This window comes from Ipomoea triloba, chromosome 15, assembly GCF_003576645.1.
Source record: "Ipomoea triloba cultivar NCNSP0323 chromosome 15, ASM357664v1".
Lineage (NCBI taxonomy): Eukaryota > Viridiplantae > Streptophyta > Magnoliopsida > Solanales > Convolvulaceae > Ipomoea > Ipomoea triloba.
In genome coordinates this window covers 17596080-17620015 of record NC_044930.1, presented here as the reverse complement: position 1 = coordinate 17620015, position 23936 = coordinate 17596080, and the positions used below count along the sequence as shown (strand labels likewise).

At 29.8% G+C, this 23936-nt stretch overlaps 1 long non-coding RNA gene across 4 annotated transcripts; it reads left to right on the top strand.

Moving 5' to 3' along the window:
- The first annotated feature begins 5024 nt into the window (after positions 1 to 5024).
- Positions 5025 to 6699, top strand: LOC116007509. 4 transcript variants are annotated; one of them, XR_004095276.1, is made up of 7 exons: positions 5025 to 5107; positions 5190 to 5243; positions 5632 to 5699; positions 5997 to 6056; positions 6139 to 6172; positions 6271 to 6342; positions 6514 to 6699. It is a non-coding gene; the product is annotated as an uncharacterized LOC116007509 (long non-coding RNA). The 4 variants fall into 4 exon arrangements; XR_004095274.1 differs by lacking the exon at positions 6139 to 6172; XR_004095275.1 differs by lacking the exon at positions 6139 to 6172 and having other exon boundaries at positions 5045 to 5107; positions 5184 to 5243.
- Positions 6700 to 23936: the final 17237 nt, after the last annotated feature.

Below are 23936 nucleotides of genomic sequence, written 5' to 3'. Positions count from 1 at the left end.
ATGATGCATAGACGTGAGGTGGAGTGATGCATAGACGTGCGGTGGAGTGATGCATAGACGTGAGGTGGAGGGAAATGACAATTATATCGTGGACCAGGGTCCACAGTGTCCAATATACGAAACAAAATTTGACTTCATAAATTATATCGTGGACCAGGGTCCAATATACGGAATTTGACTTCATAAAGTATAGAATTCATGTAAATTATATCGTGGACCAGGGTATACGGAATTTGACTTCATAAAGTATAGAATTCATGTTCATAATGCATCGCTTTGGGAGGCTCGGGAGCTGGCCTAGGGGGAATTATCACTTGTGGAGATCGAACTCATGTTCTCCCGGAATTCTTCCTCACAAAGAGAGCCCACTTGCTACTTGAGCTACCCTATTGGGTTTGTAATTAACATATATATTACGTGCCTTCAATTTATTTGTAGGTGCATAATTTATTAACTGAAGGCACATAAGACATGTTTGGTAAACGACGGATCCATCATTTTAACATTTGACCTTAGTAAAAACACTAAAATCTTTGTTTGGTAATTCAGCGGTTTGTAGATGCAGCAGTTTTCTCCAAACCGCTGCAAAATGCAACATTTTAGCAGCGGCTCCCCTTTGTTATTAATATTTTTTAATTTATTATTATTATTATTATTATTATTACTATTATTATTATTATTATTATTATTATTATTATTATTATTATTATATGTATACGCTTTAGGTCATTTCATACGTTAATTTTACCAAACATTTTTTTACAACTTGCTAATACAATTCACTGGTCAAACCCGCTAACACAATTTGATATCCACTAACCGCTAACACAATCCACTAATCGCTAACGACTGATTGCCAAACAATGCCATAATATGATGGGAGTGGGTTCGAGCCTCAGTGGAGGCAACGGTTGACTCTTTGTGCTTCAGTAGGTTGAGAAAGTAACTATGAACAGATACTACATTGTAACAGAGTCGATAGTACTCAAAAAAAAAATGAAATAATATGCTAACTCATTGAGAAATGAAACTTTGCACACTACTTCTGTTTTGTTTTTGCACTGATTTAATTTGACCATATCACCAACAATTCAACACCATTCAAAGCACCAAATTTAAGCACATTGAAGAGGTTTTTAGCCACTTCTTTGGCTCCGGGTTTGGTCCAATTTAATTATGAATAAATTCTTCCTTTTGGATAACCTAAAAAGAATTTTTTTTTTTTAATACAATTGACCTTATTACATTGTAGTATTTGTTCATCTATACTTTCTCAACCTATTGAAGCACAAGGGTCAATATCGCCTCCACTGAGTTTTAGTACATGAACTTTCAATATCTACTCCCTTACGTTTACAGGGCGTTTGGTTGGAATGAAGGAATTAAGGGAGAAGAAAGGAATTGTAATTCGGTGGGAAAAGAATAATGTTAAAATAAAGTATGAATTCTAATTACAATGTTTGGTATGCATAAATAGGATTACAGGGAATTGAAAGGGATTAAGTGATAAAATTACTGAAATGTCCTTATGTAGTAGTAGTAGTAGTAGTAGTAGTAGTAATAATAATAATAATAATAATAATAATAATAATAATAATAATAATTACTGAAATTGCCATTTTGGTCCACTAACTATAGGGGTCCTGTTAATTGCAGTCCACGACTTTCAAAACTGTTAATGGCATACCGTGACTATTCAATTTTTATCAATTTTGGTCACCCCGGCCAAATTGTCGGCCAAATGTCGCCGAAAATTAAAATAATGAGGGTATTTTAGGAGGGTTCCACTAAAACAAATATTACAAGAAAAAATAATCCACGAAGGATTACAACAAAAGGAAATTACAATAAAATTCCAGGAATTTAAACCTACAACAAAGGTTAGATAAACCTGGAATACAGGGACGGTGTATAACGGACTTTGGGGTAGTTGTAAGTACGAGTCGTGTTGTCACTTTCCTTAAAACCTTATTTACCGCTTCCCAGGGTGCTGGAACGTTGCGGTCTAGGTTTCCCAGGATAAAACGTACTACGATTCGCCGTTTGAGCACACAAACTTGGATCCGGCAAACGAGAACGTGGGATGAACACAGGTGGCCCGAACGAAGGAGAGCAGAGTTTCGAGGTGGGAAAGTATTTCGTGTATATCACGTATCTTTTTCTCTCATGTTTTTTAAAATCTGCTGCTCACCTGGAAATATATAGGAGATGAAGGATTAATGGCATTTATCATGGCATTCATTCCTGGCAAGGTAACCTCCACCCACTAACCAAGTATTAACTTTGCCACTAATATGCAATTAACTCAAAAAATAAATATTGGAATTAACCTGATATAAATTCCATAATATATTGAGTTAATCACCTGAACGGTCACATTGGAAGTGAACCGTCTAAGAACGAAGAACCCGAATCCACTTTGACCCGACCCAAATCGGATGTGGATCCTACATATATTTATACCACAAAATGGCCACTTAAAATGTCATCTATTGCCATTTTTTCCAACACTACTGAAGCACAAAGAGTCAACAGTTGCCTTGACTGAGGCTCAAACCCACTCTCATCATCCATGTGGGAGTCTAAACCGTGACACCGGGTGCCACTAGACCACAAGGGCTTTATCAGGAGTGATTATTATTAATAAAGGTAAATTGCAATCATTTAATAAAGGCAAATTGCATATAATAAAAGAGAAATTGCATACTAACACACATTATAAAAAAGGCAATAATTCTTAATCTTTGAAAAAGGTAAATTGATTTAAAATAATAGCAGGAGTGATTAGGCAATAATTCTTAATCATTCAAAACCCATAAATTGATTTAAAATATAATAACATGAGTGATTATTATTAATAGTGGGAAATTACAAATTCTTAATCGAATAATAACAGGAGAGATTATTATTAATAAAGGCAAATTGCAATGATTTAATAAAGGCAAATTGCATACAATAAAATAGAAATTGCATGCTAACGTACATTATAAAAAAGGCAATAATTCTTAATCGGTGAAAAAGTGTAAATTGATTTAAAACAATAATAGGATTGATTAGGCAATAATTCTTAATCGTTGAAAAATGGTAAATTGATTTAAATAATAACAGGAGTGATTATTATTAATAAAGGCAAATTGAAAATTCTTTAATTCTTAATCGAATAATAACAAGAGTGATTATTAATAATAAAGGCAAATTATAATGATTTAATAAAGGTAATTATTAATTATTAATTATTAATTATTAATAATAATAATATAATTGGATAATAATAGGAGTGATTATTATTATTATTACGGTAAATTGATTTAAAATAATAACAGGATTGGTTATTATTACATTATAAAAAAGACAATAATTCTTAATCGGTGAAAAACGGTAAATTGATTTAAAATAATAATAGGATTAATTATTATTAATAAAGGCAAATTGCAAATTATTAATTATTAATTCTTAATAAGAATAATAATAATAATAATAATAATAATAATAATAATAATAATCAGATAATAACTGGAGTAATTATTATTATTTACGGTAAATTGATTTAAAATAATAACAGGATTGATTATTATTAATAAAAGGCAAATCGCAAATTATTACGAAGTAATTCTTAATTCTTAATAATAATAATAATAATAATAATAATAATAATAATAATAATATAATCAAATAATAACAGGAGTGATTAATCAATCAATAATCAATAATTATTAGGCAAATTGCATACAGTAAAATAAAAATTGCATGCTAACGTACATTATAAAAAGGCAATAATTCTTAATCGGTGAAAAATGGTAAATTAATTTAAAATAATAATAGAATTGATTAGGCAATAATTCTTAATTGTTGAAAAACAATAAATTGATTTAAAATAATATCAGGAGTGATTATTATTAATAAAGGCAAATTGAAACTTCTTAATTCTTAATCGGATAATAACAGGAGTAATTATTATAAATAAAGGCAAATTGCAATGATTTAATAAAGGCAAATTGCTTACAATAAAATAGAAATTGCATGCTAACGTACATTATAAAAAAGACAATAATTCTTAATCGGTGAAAAACAATAAATTGATTTAAATAATAACAGGATTGATTATTATTAATAAAAGCCAATTGCTAATTATTAATTCTTAATAACAATAATGATAATAATAATAATAATAATAATAATAATAATATAATCGGATAATAACAAGAGTGATTATTATTATTAATACAGTAAATTGATTTTAAATAATAACATGACTGATTATTATTACATTATAAAAAAGGTAATAATTCTTAATCGCTGAAAAACGGTAAATTGATTTAAAATAATAACAGGATTGATTATTATTAATTAAAGCAAATTGCAAATTATTAATTATTAATTGTTAATAATAATAATAATAATAATAATAATATAATCGGAAAATAACATGATTGATTATTATCATTATTACGATAAATTGATTTAAAATAATAACAGAATTGATTATTATTAATAAAAGGCAAATTTCAAATTATTACGGAGTAAATCTTAATTAATTAATTAATTAATTAATTAATTAATAATAATAATAATAATAATAATAATTGGATAATAACAAGAGTTATTATTATTATTGATATTAATCAATCAATAATTATTATTAATCAATTATTTTTACAGTTTTCCAAATAAATTTCTATCTAATAAATTTCCATACCACTATATAAATCATGCAAACATGCAACCAATTTCACATCTTTGTTCACTCCATCTTACCACTTTCCCTTCATACACACACAAAAATCTACTGACCCCTATTTTTGTTTTACTATAAATAAGATAAACGCCTTCAGTACTGCGTGAGCAATCAAAGTATGATTGATTCATCTTTACGAAGTCAAGAACAACCAAGGAGAAACCTTAGAATCTGTGTTGGAAGATGTGGAGGTATATGTTCTTTACATATTGTTTATATATATATATATATATATATATATATATATATATATATATATATATATATATATATATATTCGCTTCCGTCTCTGAGTGGAGACCTCTTCTGGGCGACTACTCGACGACGACTACTGGGGGAAACAACAGATCTGGCGACGACGAGCTTCAGACGGTAAGTCTATATTTTTTTTTGTTTTTTGTATTTTTTTTTTTTGTTTTTTTTGTTTTTGCATAATGAGTTGATACAGCTGCAGTTTCTGATCTAAAGGGGAGTGTTGCCATCTTGTTCTGTTTAAATCATTCAGAAGGTAAATTTTTTTTTTCTTTTGGACATTGTATTATTTTTGAAATCATATTATGTCTTGTACTTGCAACTGGTTTTTGCTGCAATTCAATTGTTTATATTTCCAGCTTCTGCTAGTGGTTTAAGTCTTTCCTTCTAAGGTTGCTAGCAGATGTTTCTCTTCTTTGGCCAAGTAAATGTTTGTTTTGATTTCAATACTTTTAATTTTTACTTTTCTCTTTTATCTTCTTTGAACTCCTTTATCTATTAGTTTCTTATTGTTGATATGTTGTATGTTGTTATTACAAAGTTGCCTTTCTTGAATTGTTTCTAACTGAGCTTAGTGTTGTAGTAGAGAATTCCAGTCCTAAATGCAACTTATATTCTGCATTTTTTCCCTTCAATTTACACAGGCTGTGAATTTCATTGAGTATGATTCTTTGTTTCCTGATGAAGAGAAGCAAGGATTATGGTGTTGAAAGTGAGTTGCAATTTGAAATTGAATTACTCTGTGACTAATTGTAGTACTATATTTGGTTTTGGATTACCAGTCACTTGCAGTATAAAGCTGGACTACATAGGATTCATAATTGCTTTTAACTTTCTGCTAAAAAAAATTGGATCTTTGTGTAATTCAGTATGTATAGGCATAAAAGAATGATATTATTTCTTACATGTTAACTAAGTGATACTGCAATTTTCCTTCATTAGATTTACTCCTTTCTTTATTTAATTTGATTTTTATCATCACTTTAATCTCTCTCTCTCTTTTGGTCAGTTGTCCAAGCCAAGGATGGAACTATTTCAGTTGCCACCGCATTTGCAGGCCACCAGGAAGGTAACCTGAATGCTCACTTCTTATTAGTGCTCACTTGTTATTACTAATCATTTGTCAAGAAGTAATTGGAGTCATTCTGCAGCATTCTAATGCTCTAATGTTTATATATTGTCATTGTAAGTTCTAAATTGACTTCTCTTTCATTCTTTCATCTCTGCCTCACTTATGGATACTTTATTGAAGTGTAAGCATTTATGTGTGTGTGTGTTTTCAGACACCTTAAATGGTCTCACCTCTATTACATCTGCTACTTGCATATGACTAATCAGAATGCTATCACAAGGAGGTAAGGCTCTTTTAATAAAATCTATTTTACAATCAATTTTATTGCATGTGTTTTCTTTTTTCTTTTTCTTTTTTTTTTTTGCATGTGTTTTCTGCTATTACAGTAAAGAGTTGCTACCTTTATTTTGACTCTACTATTTGAAACTTATTATTTTTTGTGATTGTTTTGCAGATTGACTGCACACTTCCTCCTTTGGTCCAATGTTGGTGGCAGTATGCATAGATAATAGTTTGCAGATATGTAATAATTTGGAGATTAAATAAGAAGTTAAATTCTAGAATGTTTTAAATGTTTAATTGTATATTCATGAATAATTCTCTTCATGAAATGTGTATATGTTTTTCAACAATTATCTTACCTACTTGCAACAATATATATATATATATATATATATATATATATATATATTCATTTCACTACATAGGAATTCTCTGTAGTGAAATGATTTTTTTTTATTTGTGGCCTCTAGTTTTCCGACCACCAAGGTGGTCAGAATTTCCGACTACAGATGGTCGAAGCACCAGACTCACTTGATTGTTCTGTTGGTCGTTTTTTTCCGACCATCGGAGAAAAGTGGTCAGAAATTCCGGCCACAGGCTCCGGTGGTCGGAATTAGCGACAAGGGTTTTTCCGGACACCCAAATTGGTCGAAAAAGTGGTCGGAACAGCCATTTCCGACCTATTTAAGGCCATTTCCGACCACCAACCACTTTTTGGTGGTTGGAAATCTGATGATTTCCAGCTGTGTTTACCCTAATCTTAACTGTGTAGTAATATAATTACTAATTTTTTCTATTCATAAAGTGTGATTTTTGCTCATATCATTACTCATGCCCTCATGAAGTTCCCACCCCAGTTGTTTGTTTTTTTATAAATTTATCTATTTGTTTGTTTTGATATGAACTAGTTGAATCATAATATATATTTTTGTTGTTTCATTTTTATATATTTATCTATTTGTTTGTTTGATTATTTATAATTTAACATTTAATTTTATTATTTAAATATTTAATATAAAAATATTATCCGTACATCGCACGGGTAATTTACTAGTAAATCATAATATGACAAGATCAGAGATGATGCCTGTCAGTTCAAGGAAAAAGTAAATATCAAAATGGAAAAAGTAAATATCAAAATTTTGAGTGAGAGATAGAGTAAAAGTAGATAATAGATTGAGAGTCCAAATATTACGTTTGAACCTAAAAACACCACATGTTCAACCATTTGGAAACTTTGTCAAGTGTTTTGGCCGAATAGGTTAGAGAATGATGAGGAAAATACGAAAAAATAGAGAGATAAAATAAAATAAATTTAAAAACAAAACAAAACAAAAAATAGTAGTAAATGCCGCCCGCAGGACACTGTTACCATGCAACAGCAGCAATTTATGTCAGAAAAAACTCACCGAAAAATAATTGTTGGTGATGCTCTTAAAGCATTAAGACATCCAAGAACCCCTCAACTGTAAAAATTCAATCTGATTTAACACCAAATGCATTGAAAGCATGCTAAAAATAAATACTACTACCTCCGTCCCATTTTGTTTGTCTGATTCGGTTAACGAGGCTTGACTGAATTTATTTTTAATCCAATTTTTTATAATATTAAATTTAGTATTAGTATATAAAATTTATATATTTAAAAACTACATTAGAAGTACTATTAAACACAAAAAAATCAAATTTAAAAATAATTAAAAATTACTAAAGAAAATAAGCAATGACGAAAGAGTTGGTTTGACCAATGAATAGTAAACAGGACAGGTAAAATGGAACAGAGGGAGTACTAAACATACATATGCTTAAGTGGCCCGGTATAAATTAAAATATGTGTTAATCAAGCAACAACGAATGTGGGTGAAAAAAAAAATTAAAAGCCAGGAAGCAGCCCCAGCATGATGCTTGTGACTAGGCCGGGTTTGCGGAGAGACCAAAGTAAAATACTGGACTTTTAAGTTATACTCCCTAGCTACTTGTACTCTCTCACACAAAAGTTTGATGTTGACACTTTTCTTGGGACCTACAGGATGAAGATAGCCTATCATGTCTTGCCACGTCAGGGAGTAAAAGTGATGGAGTAGAGAATGTGAGCCAATGTAGTAGAACTCGAGACCAAAACAAAGTAACCCTGCAGCCCTAGAGAAGTAACGTGCAAGCTGCACCTTCCTCCAAGGACGGAGCTGCCATGGGGACAGTGGGGGCAGCTGTCTCCACTGTCCAAAATTAGACAGACCCAAAACGATTTTGTTTTGCTTTATTATATATATAATTTTTAAAAAATTTCATTTGTCATCCTCTGCCTAGTCACCGCGGGTTAAATGCAAGAATATTGATAAATGTGGTCATTTTTTATCATACTAGTAAAGTGCACGCATGACGCATGCACAGTGCACGCACGATGCACGCACGACGCACCCACAGTGCACGCAAAACATACACTATCAAATTTTCGAATCCTGGAGAAGGTAGCACATGCAATGGTTAAACTAACTTTGCTTGCTTGGTTGGTTGATCAGAATATGGCGAAAGAAGTTAGGGCAATTTTGGAAAAGATCTATTAGGCAATAAATGAAGTTGAAGAAGAAATGAATGGGTTGAAGTCATCACGGGAGGAAGAGAAGTGTGAAGAAAGTGTAATTTGGGATGACCTGATTTCAAAAGTTAAGAATGCATGGAGGAACACAGTTGTTCGCAAGGGCCAGTATGCAAGTATTACTGTCCAAGTTGCATAGGATTTGGTGGGAATAAGAATGTATTACATTCCCACCATTCTGCAACTAGTTGGATTTGCTTCAAACACCACAACTCTTGCGTTGTCTCTTGTAACCTCAGACCTCAATGCTGTTGAAACAATCATCAGTATGTAGCTTGTAGACAGGCACTGGCGAAGCCACAATGGGGCAGGGGAGGCAGTTGCCCCCACTGCTCACCCCATAATTATAGTATACATGTTAAATGTATCATATTTAAACAAAGGTTAATTTAAACAAAGGTTAATATAGCTTAGATGGTAATTCTTCAAATTATATTGAAATGGTCTACAGCTTGAATCCTATGGCACTTAATTTGGCTTTCAAAATTTTTAATATCAATAGACAATAGTGAGAATTTTTACTAAATTTTTTATCTGTAATAGTGAGATGATTGAAATTTTGTTTTTGGCATTTTTAATATCAATAGTGAGAATTCTAATTGGATTTTTTTATTTTTAACATTGTGACTTCTTTTATTATTATTATTATTATTATTATTATTATTATTATTATTATTTATTTTTTTAATATTAATAGTGAGATGAGTGATTTATAATGTGTTTTCCTTTCAAACTATTTTATCATATTAATTATGTTTTATATTTTATTTTAAATATTTTTTTATCTTCATGAATTTTTGCTTTTTATCTCTAGTTAACAATATTTATGATTCAATCTCTAAGTGTTTCATTAAAAAAAAAAAATCTTCTTAATTTATCTTTCGCCTCCAAAGAAAAAATTTTCTAAATCGGCCACGGTAGACAGGTAGGGAAGGAGGAGGCTGATGATCATCTCCATGTTCAGGAGGGATCACAAGTTGTGTGACACTCTTAAATACGGAGTATTTCTTTTTTTTTTTTTCTTTTTCTTTTTTAAATCCAAACTTTTACCTTAAACAACGTTCTCAGCTACTCCTGTACAGGCCAGATCCTATACATATAAACTACGGAGTACTTCAAAATATAATATATGGCCGTCTAAATGTACAGCCAGCACACACGGAAGAAAAATAAAACATGATAAAAAAAGAAAAAAGATGAGCATGCATATATGATAAGACGTCACAATCACTGAAAACAGTATTTATTCCATATTCAAGTGTCAGAAATCAAATTAAAGCATCATCAATATTATATTTTCCCACTTACCACAAACAGATACCAGCCTGAGAGAATAGCCAGATTCAGCTGTGTTTCAAATTTCAATTATATTCTTTCAATATTTTACAAAATCATTCTTAAAATCTCAGCCAACTAATAAATGAAATATGTCTACCCACCCAACTAAAACTCAAAATACATACTATGAAGCATGTTAATTAAAACATTTAACTTCAGTTATTACCAAAAACTGACACTATAAATACCAAAAAATAAAAAATAAAAAAGAGACCAACATACAAACGTCGTACTTCATCTTATTATTTTTAAAACTTTTATATTCCATATACGACGCCGGTTTGAACTTAAACAGACATTATATATTATTTACGGAGTATTTTTTTTTAAAAATAATGAACTGATACGATGTTGTATGCTAAGCTGCTGCATTATAATATATATATATATATGTGTGTGTGTGTGTATATATATATATTGGTTCAAATGCGGCGGCGAGCTCCGGTGCGGTCATGCGGCCTAATCAGCACTGTCCAATTTCATTAATCTTACTGAAATTCTCGTATGTTTAAGTGGGGTTATTATGGTAATTTTAGTATTTATATTACATGAATTGGAATGGTGCATTTTAATACATAGTGTGGTGTGTTTGAATACATGCTGTGGTGCGTTTTATTACGTATGTTGGTGCATTAACTGTGTTGTAGAATGGAGTGTTTCAATCTATCCGTTGGTGCATTTTCATACGTAGAATGATGTATAACTATGTTGTGGAATGGTGTGTTTTAATACGTCGTCTGGTGCATTTTAATACATTGAATGGTGTGTATTTTAACACATGTGTTTCTAATAAGTTTGGTGCATTTTAATACGTATAATGGTGCATATTTTAGCACATGTTTTCTAATATGTGTAAATTAATATGTGTAAATAGTATATGCTTATAAAATGACATAAATGAGGCACGTTGTGGTACATTTTAATACGTAGAATGATGTGTTTTATTAAGTATATTGATGAATTTTAAGTGAATAGACGCATTTGGTATATTGTGTGGAATAGTGTGTTTTATCGGTCCTCTGATGTACGTAGAATGGCGTGTTCTGTAACATATATATATTTCGCGTTGATTTGATGAGTTAATATGATCTAATGGCTGAAAATAGGTCACACGGCCACACCTAATGACCAGATCACACCTGAACTCTATCACACATATATATATATATATATATATAATGCAGCAGCACGGCAGCACGCTGCTGCTGCATTAAATATTACACAGAATATAATGCAGCAGTAGCGTGCTAAATAAAATATGAGACCATTAAAAAAAATAGCTTCATATTTCCTTGAATTGGGGGTGGTAGGTTGGTAGCCGGCAGTAGGGAACAATGCCCTCAAAAATATCTCAAGCAGTACTCAGCTCCCAATCAACACCATACCCATCTCACCCAACCACCCTAGAGCATCATATCAATGGAGTTTTTTCGCGATAATTGAGGGGTTTTTTAAGTGTAATTAGGAAAGAGAAAATGAGAAAAGTGAAAAAAATAATAAATCTAATTTTTTTTTAAAAAAATTAATAAAAAGATTACTTTATCAGGCGCGCCTGACGTGCCCAAAGGGGGCCTGCACGCCCAGCATGTGAGCCTTCTAATTATTTACTCTGCAAAATTACTGTGCTATGGTGTTTCACTTGCAGTTGTTTTCGTTCCATTCTCTCTCCCTCTCTCTTTCATGCCAAGTGGCTTTTAACATCTGAGCCACCCTTTGGCCTAGGCCAACCCCCTTGCACAGAGCTCGATCTGTGTTTTAACCAAAGCGAGCTAGCCCCTTCAACCTAGACCAAAGCAATGGCTCCCTCATCATTCCTTCAATTCTTTTCACTTCCATCATCATTCATTTCAGAGTATTTCCTTTTTTCTAAGCATTTCCCAGATTGTCACCCCCCCCCCCCCCCNAGAATCATAGCAGCAGCAGTAATCAGCTTCCACTGTACTGTAGGGATCAACACATCTTGTAGCCCATCAGTACCATGCCAGTAGCTTTCCGCATGATAAAATCCCAGTTAGGAGGGAAAGGGTCCCAGCCAGGTTATACACTCTGCAATCCCCTTACTTATCTTAAATATTATTCTTGCCACACACCTTCTCCCTCCCCCATACTTACAATTTGTGAACTCAACCCAACAGGATCAATACTGGGATTCTTTCTCTAATAAATTAAACCTCATCACCCTATTCTCTCCCATCTTTGCATTATACCCCCAGCTTGACTTCTGACCCCCAAAAACCCTGCAAAATATTTCCATATAATACTTCCATCTGTTGCAGTTTCTCCAGTGCAAAATAGATGTTGCAGACTGCAGAAACGTAACTAAGGTGCTCACAGCAGTGACACCTTGAAACTATATATATTAAATCCAAATTTAAGCAACCTATCATCAGTAGGCCAGGCAGCTTCCTTTTGAACACTCTCAAAGCAAGAAAAGACATTTTCCAAGCCACATGTTTAGGCCAGCATTTTTTGTATTCATTCTTCCTATACCCTCTTTTGCAGATTTCAAACTCAAACCACCCCTAGGAGATGGTTTCCAGACAGCAACATCTTTACAGTGTGCTCTCAACCTCCATTCCTTATCAACACCACTAAGCTCTCTCACCCCATATAATCCTTAAACATTTCTTTAATTTGGACTCACTCTTTCCCTCCAGACCTAGCTAGTCTTTTTGCTATTGCCCCCTAGAGCATTCTTATTAGTAGAGTTATTTCACGGTTCTTTAGAAGTTTTTGTAAGTGTGATTAGGAAAGAGAAAATGAGACGAGAGGAAAAAATAAATAAAACAAATATAATTTGAAAAAGAAATAAATAAATAAAATCATTGTGACCAATCATTAAATTTTCTTTTTCTTGGAAACCTAAATAACCCATTCTTACAGGAGCACCCCAATTTTCTCTCTTATCTTCTCTCCCTTCCATGTGACTTTCATTTCCTAAAATACTGTGAAATAAGAACTATGTGGTTGCTCTTAGTCCACTCAACCCACCATATGTTAACCTCACCCTTCCCAATGTCCTATGATTTAGTATTTTGAAATATTGTTGCTGAGAAAAATGATTTTGTGCAATCACATTGATCTACAGGCTACAACACAAACGTAACACTGTTTTTTTTTTTTAATATCTACTATACTAATAAGAGTCAAAGAGAGTTAGACTTAAAATGGGTAAAAAAAATAGCGGTCAAATTATTTAATCAAATGGATGGTTCAGATGAATTATTTAATCAAATAGATGATTAAGATAATTCAGATTAATATTATTAATAGAGATTACCTAACTTAACCTTACTTTTATGATTATCCGTTAAGTTTTACGTTAAATATTCTCTTCTCCATTAATATTCCGTTAACTTTTAACTTACCCATTAATTTCTATAAGAAAGGTCTTAGGTTCGAACCTCATCTTAATCAAATTTGACATAATTAAGTTTCTCACTCTATTTTACTCTTATTAAATTAAATAAATTAGTAGCTACAACAAAAAATGATACATATGTATTTATTTAATTTAGAATTATGTGTCTACAATACCTTTATTTTAAAAAATTATTCATTACCAAAAAATTAAATTAAATAAGAGAAATAATTTCATTAGCTATATTGTCTTTATTTTCTCTCATGCAAAAATTCTTTACATTCAAATTTATCAATTGATATTCATTACATTGTCCATTATCTTATTTTTACAATATCTTGTAATTAAATATCAAAGTTATAGTACAAAATAATATTTTATATTTATTTACCAAGTATTTTATTAATATTATGAAAAAAAAATTTTAAAATAATTTGAAGCTACTTATATTATAACTACTTGGGGATTGGTTGACAAAGAGAGTACTCAAATAATAACTCAACAAATTGAAGTGGAATCACTCTATTTTACTCTTATTGAATTAAATAAATTAGTAGTTACACCAAAAAATGATACATATGTATTTCTTTAATACCATGAAAAAATAAAAAATAATAGTTTGAAACCAATCATATTAATTACTTGGGAGATTTGTTGACAATGAAAGTACTCAAATAACTCATTACCTAGCAAATTGAAGCAAGAAACTACCTTTTAATATCTTTGGAATACATAATATTTTAAATTTTAAATTTTTATTAATTTATTTAATCTTTTTTCTTAAACTAGGGATTTTTTTATCCACAATAACTCATTCAACAATAATGGTTGAACCAAATGAACCCCAAGCAGAACACCTAAAGGAAAGTCCATAGCTCCTATATCATAATCTCATTGCATGACGTTGTCATCTATGCTACCAACAATAACCGAATTGCAAATAACACATTACCAACAAAAAAGAAGAGAACAAATAGTAAAGATGAAGACAATGACAATGTTACTCAAAAGAGAATTAAGAACACTTAGAAAAATTCAAATTAAAAGTAGTATTTATTTAGACTATCATTTTTAGACCAAATATTTAGACTATTGATTTTACAAGGTTGTAAACATTTATTTTAGTAATAATTATAATGAATTTTCTATATTATCTTGGATTCATATACTTTGAGTTAGATATTTAAATAAAAAAATTCGACATTCAATTACCCATGTATAAACTTCTCTTATATAATCTTGCATTGATATACTTTCAAATATTTATTTAAATATAAACATTGGCATTAACTCATTCGTGCAATGCGCGTATAAAACTAGTAATAATAATAAGTGGTGGTAGTGGTAATGATGGTGATTGTAGTGATATCCATAAAAAAAATTTCAACAACTCATTTTCCTTGTTTCCAAAACACACCCTAATTTTGTATTTCTCTAATTATAGTTTATTGGAATTTTTAGTTATCTTGGGTATAATAATCCACAATACTAAAACTTTACAATTATAAATAGCAATATCAATTATGTATAAAGCAGAGATTATGTATAAACCATGGACAAACTCATATCGAACCACACCATGGCCGAATTCATCTTAAACCACAGTTAAACCATGATCGAACTCATCATCTCAAGTTCTAGTAAATACTCAATTTTCCTTCTAAAAAAATTCTTTAATTTTTTGTTTTATTTATAATTGATCTCCCTATTTGACATTCCTTGAATTTCCTACAATTTTAGTATTGCGGGATTATTATCACCAAGATAATTAAAAAATAACTAGATAAATACAAAATTAATCCTAACAAACTAAAATAAACATAAATAATAAAATAATCCTAACTAACTAAATTTAAAATAATAATATTAATCTATACTTCTATCTACTATCTATCTACTATACTAATAACATCCAAAGAGAGTTAGACCTAAAATGGGTAGAAAAAATGGCGGTCAAATTATTTAATCAAATGGATGGTTCAGATGAATTATTTAATCAAATAGATGGTTAAGATAATTCAGATTAATATTATTAATAAAGATTACCTAATTTAACCTTACTTTTATGATTATCCGTTAAGTTTTCCGTTAAATATTCTCTTCTCCGTTAATATTCCGTTAAGTTTTAACTTACCCATTAATTTCTATAAGAAAGATCTTAGGTTCGAACCTCATCTCAATCAAATTTGACATAATTAAGTTTCTCACTCTATTTACTCTTATTAAATTAAATAAATTAGTAGCTACAACACAAAATGATACATATGTATTTCTTTAATTTAGAATTATGTGTCTACAATACCTTTATTTGAAAAAATTATTCATTATCAAAAAATTAAATTAAATAAGAGAAATAATTTCATTAGTTATATTGTCTTTATTTTCTCTCATGCAAATGCAAAGATTCTTTACATTCAAATTTATCAATTTATATTCATTACATTGTCCATTATCTTATTTTTACAATATCTTGTAATTAAATATCAAAGTTATAGTACAAAATAATGTTATATATTTATTTACCAAGTATTTTATTAATACTATGAATTTTTTTTAAAAAAAATAATTTGAAGCTAATTATATTAACTACTTGGGGATTGGTTGACAAAGAGAGTTCTCAAATAACCCAACAAATTGAAACGGAATCGCTCTATTTTACTCTTATTGAATTAAATAAATTAGCAGTTACACAAAAAAAATGATACATATGTATTTCTTTAATACCATGAAAAAAAATAAAAAAAGAATAGTTTGAAACCAATCATACTAACTACTTGGGGGATTTGTTGATAATGAAAGTACTCAAATAACCCATTACCCAGCAAATTGAAGTGAGAAACTACCTTTTAATATCTTTAGAATATATAATATTTTAAAAATTTTCGAATTTTTATTAATTTATTTAATCTTTTTTTTCTTAAACTAGGGATTTCTTTATCCACAATAACTCATTCAACAATAATGGTTGAACCAAATGAACCCCAAGCAGAACACCTAAAGGAAAGTCCATAGCTCCTATATCATAATCTCATTGCATGACGTTGTCATCTATGCTACCAACAATAACCGAATTGCAAATAACACACTACCAACAAAAAGGAAGAGAACAAATAGTAAAGATGAAGACAATGACAATGTTACTCAAATGAGAATTAAGAACATTTAGAAAAATTCAAATTAAAAATAGTATTTATTTAGACTATCATTTTTAGACCAAATATTTAGACTATCGATTTTACAAGGTTGCAAACATTTATTTTAGTAATAATTATAATTAATTTTCTATATTATCTTGGATTCATATACTTTGAGTTAGAAATTTAAATAAAAAAATTCGATATTCAATTACCCATGTATAAACTTCTCCTATATAATCTTGCATTGATATATTTTCAAATATTTATTTAAATATAAACATTGGGCATTAACCCATTCGCGCAATGTGCGTATAAAACTAATATACTATATACTAATAAGAGCCAAAGAGAGTTAGACCTAAAATGGGTAGAAAAAATGGCGGTCAAATTATTTAATCAAATGGATGGTTCGGATGAATTATTTAATCAAATAGATGGTTAAGATAATTCAGATTAATATTATTAATAGAGATTACCTAATTTAACCTTACTTTTATGATTATCCGTTAAATTTTCCGTTAAATATTATCTTCTCCGTTAATATTCCGTTAACTTTTAACTTACCCATTAATTTTTATAAGAAAGATCTTAGGTTCGAACCCTATCTCAATCAAATATTCTTTACATTCAAATTTATCAATTGATATTCGTTACATTGTCCATTATTTTATTTTTACAATATCTTGTAATTAAATATCAAAGTTATAGTACAAAATAATGTTATATATTTATTTACCAATTATTTTATTAATACTATGAAAAAAAATTTAAAATAATTTGAAGCTAATTATATTAACTACTTGGAGATTGGTTGACAAAGAGAGTACTCAAATAACCCAACAAATTGAAGCGGAATCGCTCTATTTTACTCTTATTGAATTAAATAAATTAGTAGTTACACCAAAAAATGATACGTATGTATATCTTTAATACCATGAAAAAAAATTAAAAAAGAATAGTTTGAAACCACTCATCATATTAACTACTTGGGGGATTTGTTGACAATGAAAGTACTCAAATCACTCATTACCCAGCAAATTAAAGCGAGAAACTACCTTTTAATATCTTTGGAATATATAATATTTTAAATTTTCAAATTTTTATTAATTTATTTAATCTTTTTTCTTAAACTAGGGATTTCTTTATCCACAATAGCTCATTCAACAATAATGGTTGAACCAAATGAACCCCAAGCAGAACACCTAAAGGAAAGTCCATAGCTCCTATATCATAATCTCATTGCATGACATTGCCATCTATGCTACCAACAATATCCGAATTGCAAATAACACACTACCAACAAAAAGAAAGAGAACAAATAGTAAAGATGAAGACAATGACAATGTTACTCAAACGAGAATTAAGAACCACTTAGAAAAATTCAAATTAAAAGTAGTATTTATTTATTTTTAGACCAAATATTTAGACTATCGATTTTACAAAGTTGCAAACATTTATTTTAGTAATAATTATAATGAATTTTCTATATTATCTTGGATTCATATACTTTGAGTTAGATATTTAAATAAAAAAATTCGACATTCAATTACCAATGTATAAACTTCTCCTATATAATCTTACATTGATATACTTTCAAATATTTATTTAAATATAAACATTGGGCATTAACCCATTCGCGCAATGCGCGTATAAAACTAGTATAAAAAATAATTATCGAGCATATACGACATCGTATATTTTACTTTTTAAATACAATATCACGTCGGTTATATAAATAACCGACGTGGTATATTTTATTTTAAAAAAAAAATAAATTTTCAACTTCGGTAATTAATAATCAATCGACGTTAAAAAAATAATTTACGACGTCCTAGATTCAATTATACAAAGTTGGTAAATATTAGGTCGATTTTTAACCGACTTTATATGGTCCAAATAACGACGTTAAAAGTCATTTATGTACTAGTAGTGTTTGAATGGGTAATGCCATAATGAGATAATGTAACTTTATTATTGCAAGGACATTCATAAATAATGCATGTAACTTTATTATTGTAAGGACGTTCATAATAATGTAATTTTATAACATGAATCATAGTCTACTTTTAAGGTATACTAAACTAATACTCAATATATTCTTTTTAACCTTAAGTTCAATTTTTTTTTATATACAAATAAAATGAATATATAAAAAATATATCATTAAAAAGTTCTAATTAAAAAATGTTAAATAACACCTACATTGATATTTTTATTTTAATTTATTAAATTAACATAAAATTATATTAAATCAACCTAATTACCTACGGTAATTGAAATAATTCTTTTTCAAACTTTTCATGCACATAAAAGTAATTTTTGGTGCAAAATAAAACAAAAATAAATCTCATTGTTATTTGTAATTCTATTTTCCATAATTATATTGCTATATATATAGATCTCTATTATTTTTAGAGTCATTAAAGATGATTCAATATGTATATATGTATTATAGTTATTATTTTCGTTCTCTTTTTAGCAAAAAATAAATATAAATAAATAAATATATGTATGTATGTATGTATGTATATATATATATATATAATATAATATAATATAATATAATATAATATGAAGAAAAAAAATATACCAAATAGCAATGAGATTGTACTTGATATATTTTACTTTTTACTTTGTAACAAAATTTCTCAATATGTGCATAGAAAGATTAAAAAATTATCAGTTAAAGTAATGCGCGTGTGTGTGTCTATATATATATATATATATATATATATATATTCGAATCAAATTATGATTTTAATTTTAAAAAAATTTAATTAAAATTTAAAAAATAAAACAAATGAAATTAAAAATATCTATAATAAAAAAAATACTAAATTGAATAGAAGATTTCAGTTTTATCTTATTAGAATAATATGGTAATTTAATGGTAATAGAATTTATAAAAAAGAAAAATATATATTCAATTAAAATTAAAAAATTTTAAATCAAAATTTATATGTCAAATTTAATTTATTCTAAAAAGATAAAATTGAAATCTTCCATTCAATTTAGTATTTTCTATTATAGATATTTTTAATTTCATTTGTTTTATTTTTTGAATTTTAATTAAAAATTTTAAAATTAAAATAATTTAATTTGATATATATATATATATATATATATATATATATATATATATATATATATTGCTAAAAAGAGAAAATAGTAACTATAATACATATGTACATATTGAATCATTTTTACGTTAATAACATAACTGAATAAAAACTAACATAAAAATGAACTAATCGAACTAACTTACATTTGCGGAGTTTGAAAAAAAATAATGTTATTGGGTAAATGTCTCACATTTAAATATAATATTATTAAATTAATTGAAATTCACATATTTAATAATTTTATAATGATGCATCATCTCGAGATCTATTAATTTAAAATGAAGAAGAATAAGAGATAATAGAAATAAAAGAAATAAACTTTCAATAAATTAGTTAAAAACACATCATAGATCTACAAATATTGAACCACAAAGTCTATTGTGGACCTATTATTTAAATGATGATCTAGAGATGTTTTGATTGCACTACATTTATGGGTTGGAAAATATTTAGAAACAAAACTAAATGATTTCAAACATCTATTACTATTTATGATAACAAACAAAAGTTTAAGGTAAAAGCTTGTACGTGACCGCCTCATGGTCTGAATATGTGAGATGGGTTAGATCTTTAATTAACGAGGTCAAAGATCCGACTCATTAATCAAATATTTGATCCATTAATCAAAGATCTAACCCGTCTTAAGAATTGAGACCCGTGAGACGGTCTCACACAAGTGTTACTCAAAGTTTAAAATATCACCAAAGTAGAATTTGAAACAAAACTCAAATATCAATGTAAAACTTTTAAATAAGAATGTTTTTTCATGCAAGGAAAAAAATTGTATAATATTTATCGGTATCTATATAATTAAAAATTTATCAATTTCTCTTTTTATCCATTTATGTAAACATATATTATATTTATAGTATTTTGTACAATATGAAAATATATATACACATTTTTTTATATAATTTTGATTACTGGCATAAATATACACGTTAATTACTACAATGCTTACTTATTAAAAAAATTATTTTAAAATATGTCTAGACTCATACTCTTAATTAAAAAATTAAAAAAATATTTAAAATTTGTCTAAATATGTAATATAGTTAGGGACTACATTAATCCATATAAAGTTAAAAAAAAATAAATTCTTTTAATATGTAAATGTAATTTTCTTAATTATAATTAATATAATATAAAATATAATTAAAAAGAAAATTATTAAATTAACAAAATGTGTATTCATAAATATTTATATTTTTAAAAATGCATGCATACATATACTTATGCATTATATTAATCATACATAATTAAAATGTTATTTTTTAATTTCTAAATTTAATTATAACATATCAATATAAATTATAATTGCATAAATTATATTATGGAATTTTCATACATACATATTAATAAATATTATTTGTATATACTGTATTACACAATCATACAAGACAATGCGTCTGATAAGAGTTTAAAATCATATATACAAAATTTAAAATTTACATTTTTTTAATTTCTAAGTATAATTTTTTTTAGTTATTGTTCATATTGTTAAATTATAGTATATATGAAATAAGATTATGAATGATTCAATTTAATTATGTAAATTTTTCTCTATAAATTTATATAAATATGTACATGATTAGAGATTATGTTAATCATACAAAATTTTAATTCTGTATGCTATGATAATAGATACTTTACCAAATATACGAAAATTCAACTATATTATTATATTGTACATTTTAATATATTTATATTTTTACATTTTTTTTATTTAAATTCATAGTAACAAAATTTTTTCCGTGCATAGCACGGGTAAAACACTAGTTTATTTATATTACGAGTCACAATTGATTTAACTCGGACATTTTAGTTTTTAAGAAAATGAGTCATTATGTAATTAGAATAATACACAAGAATCGTTGCTCCAACCAAATAGGTTGTTTGATAATGCTCAGCCGTTGTTAGAACCAACTATTGGTGCACTAACATTTAGTTCAACTAATCTCAGTTTAATTGTAAGCAAATTTGTTATCTCAATAGCGTACCTAACTATTTTATTTAAATAAAATGCAATTTGTAATTTTCCTTCCTTGGATGTAAATAATTGCAGTGGCTAGTAGTGAAGTATTGTACAGTGGTTTTATGGTTTGCTCTCCAATAACACATATTAATATGCCTAGAAATGCTAATACAACTCAAATTTAAATTATTTGTAATTGTTAGGACTCTAGTCATTGTATTGGTTTAGGACTCTCTCTTCTAGGTTCATATATTATCCTTTGTATTATTACGTTAATGATTATGTGATTCAATCCTCATCTAGTATCAGACGTTTTCAGGTTTTTTTTCCCTCTTTTCCCGTTCTTTTCTCGACATGGCGCAGACGACTTCCAACAACAACAACTCTGCTAATGATTCTAAGCGGACTGTTTCCGCCGTCGCTGCCATCCCTCCCGTTCCTTCGACCAATTCGCTCTCGTCTACGCATCACTTTGTCTCTATTAAGTTGACGGCGCACAATTATCTCTTCTAGCGAACTCAATTGCTCCCGTTTCTCCGCGGTCAGGACCTGCTTGGGTTTGTTGATGGAACGCTTCCATGCCCGGTGGTTTCTGCTCCAGCTACGTTGGCGACACCGGCGGACCCGGTGGTTCCTGCTTCGGCTCCGTCGGCATCAACGGCGGACAGCAGCTCCGCCGCGTCTGTGGCGCGTTCGCACTAGCTCCGGCAGGACCAAGCAGTGCTTTCCTTGTTAATTTCGGCTATGTCTAAGGAAACGATGCACTTGGCTATTGGACAGACCACGTCTCGCCAGCTATGGTTAGCGATTGAGCGCTCGCTGGGGTCTTTGACGCGGGCTCGCACTCTTCGGTTGCTTGGTGAATTACAGGGGCTGCGGCAGGGGGGTCTATCTATTTCTGACTACCTCAATCGCGCCCAGGTTCTCGTGGAAGATTTGTCGCTCGCTGGCCGGCCGGTCTCGCTGGATGACCAGAACTTATATGTCTTCCGGGGGTTGCGTGCTGAGTTGAGATCTCTGGTGGCGTCTCTAACGAGCGGTGCTCCGGTGACACTAGAGGAAATTATGGATTTTTTGGTTCATTAGGAGTTTATATGCTCTGATGATGGTCTGAACCTGGGTGCTCCGGCGGCGATGGAGGCTCGTCGTGGTGGCCGGACTGGCGTGGTTCACCAGCAGTCGCAGCAGTGCGGCGGGCGTTCTGGTGGCTCGTCTGGTGGTCGGGGCCGCTGGAATTGGTATAGCGGCCGAGGAGGGCTTTCTCGGCCGATTGGAGTGCGCTGTCAAATTTGCTCCGGTCACGGTCATTCTGCTTTGAATTGCTACCGCAGGTATTCAAACTCTCCTAGTCCGCAAGCCCATTTGGCTTTTCCTTCGGATAGTGCCAGCTCAGTGAGTTCACATCAGTGGTTTCCGGATACTGGAGCCACTAATCATGCGACGCCCGATGCTTCTGTGATGTCGTCCGCTGGCAATTATGAAGGTCCAGACACGCTCCGCGCCGGTAATGGTACAGGTTTGCCTATTATTAGTGTTGGTTCTGCCTCGTTAGCCTCGTCTTCTAGGTTATTTAAGTTGCATGATGTCTTGCTTGTCCCCGGTCTATCGTCTTCCTTGTTATCAGTTCAGAAATTTGCTAGGGATAATGACGTATTTTTTTTTAATTTCACTCCTCTTTGTGAAGGATCGTTTAACCAAGGAGATTCTTTTTAAAGGGGGTGCGTCGGGTGGCTTGTATACATGGCCGAGTTCGAGGTCTATTCCTGCTGCGTTTGTCGCTGCTCGTGCGTCTCCGTCTACTTGGCACATGCGGCTTGGTCACCCTCACTTGCGGGTTTTAAGTCAAATTTTGCAGTCTTCTGTTAGTTCGTTTAATACTAGTGATTTGTTGAACGTTTGTTCTGCTTTTCAGTTAGGGAAATCTTCCCATTTTCCTTTGTCTCGTGGTTCAAATTCTACTTCTCGTGTTTTAGAACTAATTTGTACTGATATTTGGGGCCCAGCGCCGTTACTTTATACCAATGGTTTCAAGTATTTTGTATTATTTGTGGATGATTTTACACGTT